The sequence below is a fragment of the Nanorana parkeri genome, unplaced genomic scaffold (assembly GCF_000935625.1).
Source record: "Nanorana parkeri isolate BGI_ZX_2015 unplaced genomic scaffold, ASM93562v1 scaffold1090, whole genome shotgun sequence".
Lineage (NCBI taxonomy): Eukaryota > Metazoa > Chordata > Amphibia > Anura > Dicroglossidae > Nanorana > Nanorana parkeri.
In genome coordinates, this window is record NW_017307358.1 from 507893 (window position 1) to 512915 (window position 5023).

The 5023-nt window shown below is 45.0% G+C and overlaps 1 protein-coding gene across 1 annotated transcript in view; it reads left to right on the forward strand.

Moving 5' to 3' along the window:
• The window catches only part of TTC26 (tetratricopeptide repeat domain 26), a 336565-nt gene that overhangs the window by 286092 nt on the left and 45450 nt on the right, over positions 1-5023 (forward strand). The gene's annotated exons all lie outside the window — the stretch shown is intronic.

The window sequence follows — 5023 nt, forward strand, 5'->3', positions numbered from 1 at the left end:
CCAACTCCCTTCCTACAGCTTTTGTCTATTTTCTCAGCCCCCCGTTCATCTCTCTCCCTTTCCCCGCTCCCTACAATGGCATCTCTCAAAGTCTTATCCCTGAATGTGAAGGGGCTAAATATCCCCGAAAAACGGAGAATGATCCTAAATGATCTTCATCATCAGGGGGCTGATGTTGCATTCCTCCAGGAGACCCACTTTAAAGTAGACCATATCCCTCACGTAGGGACCAGACGATACCCGTCTGTCTATCATAGTAGCTCAGTGGAGAAGAGATCCAGAGGTGTGAGTATACTCATTTCCCGATGTGTCCAGTGGCTGCTGCTAGATCAATATGCTGGAGAAGAGGGTCGGGTCGTCTTTCTGAAAAGTACCGTAGGCTCTCAGACAGTAACGTTTGCTAACGTCTATATTCCTAACCAAAGCCAAATCTCGTTTGTGGAGCGTGTCCTGACCCACCTGTCGGAGCTCCACGAGGGCCTCCTGATCTTAAGGGGTGACTTCAACATTATCTTGGAACCTTGTCTGGACTCCTCGAGAGCCTCATCCCATCTCTCCTTTGCAGCACTTAAACGCCTCAAACGCAGTCTATTCTCCCACCAGCTTATCGACATTTGGCGCGTTTAACACCCCTCTTCCAGGGACTATACATTCTTCTCCCACCTGCATCAAAGTTATACACACATTGACTTCTTCCTCCTGCACCACAGTCAGCTGTCCAGGATCCGCCACACGGATATAGGGAACATAGGGAACATTACCCTCTCTGACCACGCCCCTGTTCTCCTTACTCTCGCCCTGGATAACCCCGCATGCCTCTGGCAGTGGAAATTGAATGATTCGCTCCTCCAAGACCCTGGCTTTGCCAGTGAGCTAGAATGTGACATTACCTTGTTCTTTGCCAAGAATGACATCTTACCATACACTGTCTGGGAAGCCCATAAAGCGATCGTCATTGCCCAGGGCTCCGTACTCAAAAAGCGAAGACTGAAGGACATGAACACCCTCCTGGCATAGATTCAATCACTTGAAATTCGCCACAAAAACTCTGCAGACATTGCAGCCCAACTATGCTCCGCGAGGGAACTACTTCGTTCTCTTTGTATCTTTAGAGTTAAAGCAAGCTTCTCTAACCAAATGCAGTAGGACATTCTATGAATATGGCAATCAATGTGGAAAATACCTTGCAAGAGCCCTGCACAAACAAAATACACTGACCTATGTCCCTTCTGTTTCCTCTCCTTCAGAACCCAAATACTCACTCCCCTCAGAGATTGCAGATGCTTTCGCCAACTACTACAAGAGTCTATATAACCTCTCGCAACAAGATTTCACTTGCAGAAAGAATGCATTGGCACTCTCCACACATATAAAACACTACATTCATCAATTGGGCATCCATTCTCTCCCACCATCTACCAGCACCTTACTGGAATCTCCTAATTACTGCATAAGAACTAGAGTCTGCCCTTCAACTAACCCAACCAGGCAAGGCGTCGGACCCTGACGGCTTTACCCTCCCAAATTTCCAACGTTATTTGCATTTCCTTTCCGCACCCTTCCTGGCGGTGCTCAAGTCCCTGCGTCTGGGTCACACCCCTCCTCCTGAATTCCTCATGGCCCACATAACCGTCCTGCCTAAGGACGGTAAGGACCCTTCCCTATGCCCTAGCTACCAGCCGATCTTTTTAAATGTGTGCCCTGTCAAATGCCACCCCATGCGTCCTCGTCCTTTTATCCACAGATGCGGAGAAGGCATTTAACCGGGTAGACTGGGAGTTCCTTCAGCTTACATTGGAGTCGGTTGGGATGGGACCCTACATGTGTACCTGGACTGGATCTGATTCCAGCCCGTCGGCCCAGGTGCGGGTGAACGGAACTTTATCTTCTCCTTTCCCTATATCCAATGGCACTTGTCAGGGTTTCCCCCTTTCGCCACTCCTCTTTGTGCTTGCCCTGGAGCCCTTCTTACGTTCAATTCGAGCCAAACCTGATATGCGTGGGATAATGGCTACTCACCACAAGGTCGCCACTTTCGCTGATGACCTCCCTGTTCTTCGGGAACAGGGAGGTCATCTTAAAAACTATGGAGACCTCTCAAACATTAGGATTAACTCCCACAAGTCTGAGGCCTTACATATCTCTCTTACAGGAACCCGCCTTCGGAGGTTCCTGCATAACTTCCCCTTCAAATGGGCCCCGTTCGCAATCAAGTACTTGGGCATACTCCTCCCTAAAGACCTCACTCAAACGTACTCCTTGAATTTCCCACCCCTTCTGTCACACATTACATCAGATTTAGGAACATGGACCAAGAGTACATTCTCTCAGATGGGCCGCTGCAATATCTTGAAACAATCAATTCTCCCACGCTTGCTCTATCCTCTCCTGGCCCTGCCCATCCATCTACCCTCGTCCTTCTTTCGTAGAGTTAGCGTGATCTTCACTACTTTTGTATATATAAATATATATACAGTATATATATTCAAAAGATGACTTAAAGTGGACCTTTCATCAAACGGTCTCTCACTCCCCAAATATAAATGTCTCAATACTTATGGGAGGTGCAGGTGTTGTCATCTCTAACTCACCTGTACCTCCCAGGTTTCTCACCCCTACCTCCAGCGCGCCCAGAGGCATTGTAAGCCGGGCTGAGGTAAGATTTGATTGTAATTATTTTTGGTCTAACTTTTTTATTTTTTTATTTATTTATTGTATTTATTTTATTCTAATTGTATTTATTTTTGTATATCTTTAAGTCATTTGTATTGGGGGGGTGGATGACTGTAAGTAAGCAGACTTTCCATTTGTATCTGGTTTAATAAAGAGTCTTAACACATCCTAGTTGAAATTCTAATTCTTGGAACATATAAACTGTTGATGCTTTCCCTAGATTTGGGCAAAGTTAAATGCAAGGATATCCTGCACAATCTTCAGAGAAGTGGTAAAAGACCGTAAAGTGGCAACTAAGGGCCATGTCACACTGACAATTTTGTAGCAGCTACAAAATTGTTCTTCTCAGCTAAAAATTGACTTATTGGCTTAATGAAAATGTGGTTCCAGTATTCAAAAAAGGGTCTATATGTATGCCAGTGAACTACAGATTAGTTAGCCTAACATCAATAGTATGCAAAGTGTTTGAAGGAATGCTACATGACTATATTGAAGATTGTGTTATAGAAAAGTGGATTTTGAAAGACTGCTCTTGTCAGAACAACCTGTTAACACTCTACAATGATGTGAGCAGTAGCTTAGATAAAGGAAGGGCAGGGTAATTCATCTGGATTTTTTTTTTTTACATTCTGCCCCGCAAAGGGATCATTAACAAACTATTTATTGGGAGTGGAGTCAATTGTATGTAGGTGGATAGGAAGCTGGCTTCAAGAATGGGTAAAGAAGGTAGTGATTCAGCGTCTGAGCGGGCCAGGGTTGCAAATGGTGTGCCCCAGGGTTCTGTATTGGAACCAATGCTGTTCAACTTGTTTACAAATTAAATTGAGGATTGAATTAAGACTTCAGTCTCTGTATTTGCTGATAGAAATGTATGCAGAGAAATAATTTTGGCAGGAGATACAGCAACATCACAGGAAGACTTGGATAAAATAGGGGATGGGCTGTGACTTGGCAGATGAGGTTTAATGTTGAGAAATTTTAAGCTATGCATTTGGTTGCTAAAAATTCTAGATGCTCATTAGGAGGGGTTACCCTGGGAGAATCAGTGATTGAAAAAGATTTAGGGGTCCTAGTGGACCACAGGCCTAATAACAGCAAGCAAAGCCAGATAGCCACTAGCAAAGCAAACAATGTCCTGCATTAAAATTGTATTTATTTGAGGAAAATATTAACACCCCTTTACTAAACACTGGTTTGGCCTCATTTTGAATATGCAGTCCAGTTTTGGTCACCCGTCAACAGAAGAGATGTCCTAGAACCTAGAATTGGAAAGAGCCCAGCTAAGTGCAACAAAACTAACAAGGGAGCTGGAAGACCTAAGCTATGAGGAGCGATTAAAGGAGAACTATGGGGTCAGGGCTTTTCCCCATAGTTCTCCTTAGGCTAACGGGAGGACACAAACTAGCGTCCTCCCGTCACCCTAAGCTCAGTATACCGTGAGCTACAGCTCGCGGTATACTAAGACGCCGGAGCGGATCCCGACATCGATGTCGAGATCCGCCCAGCTGCGTGAGTGACAGCTGGCTCTGCCTATCTAGAGGCAGAGCCAGCTGTACCCTCCCCTGTCCGTTCCGCCAGTCAGCGCTGGTGGATCGGAGCGGGGAGGGGGGAATCCATCCCCTCCCCTGTCACGGCAGAGAGCCGTGACAGGATCGAGAAGTGAGCGAACACCGGCATGTGTTAGCTCACCTCCCGATCTACTGAGCCGACCTGTGACAGTCTCATTGTCACAGGTCGGCTAGAACTATGAGGTGAGTGAAAAGCACTCACCTCATAGTTCTCCTTTAAATAAATTAATCTTATTTACGTTAGAGAGGAGACATGATCTCAATTTACAAATTAATCAATAGTAACTGTAAAGCTGGTAACAACTTGTTTATAGTGATATTAAAGTCAAAAGGATTTTAGGCAATTTTTAAATGCTGATGAAATCATTTACAATGGATGCTGCTTCTTAATGTTTAAAAGTTTTATTCTCCTGTAGAATCAGCTGGTCTCCTGAGCACTGGTCATGACTTCCTGTTTTAGAGTGACAACTTTCTCAAGCGTAGTGCTATGCAGTCACCAGGGCAGCCATCAGAAATTTTGGGGGCCCTTACACGGCTCTAGGCCAATCTAGCAATCAATGCAGAATGGCACCGGCTATAGAGGACTACAAATCCCAGCAATAATACATTATTCAGCACAATGCAGAATACCACCAGCTATAGAGGAATACAGCAAATCCCAGCAATACAATATACATACAGTGTATAATGTATTGCTGGGATTTGTAGTCCTCTGTAGCTGATGCTGTACCATCAGCTGTAGAGGAATACAACCAAACACTATCCCAACAATAGATTTATAC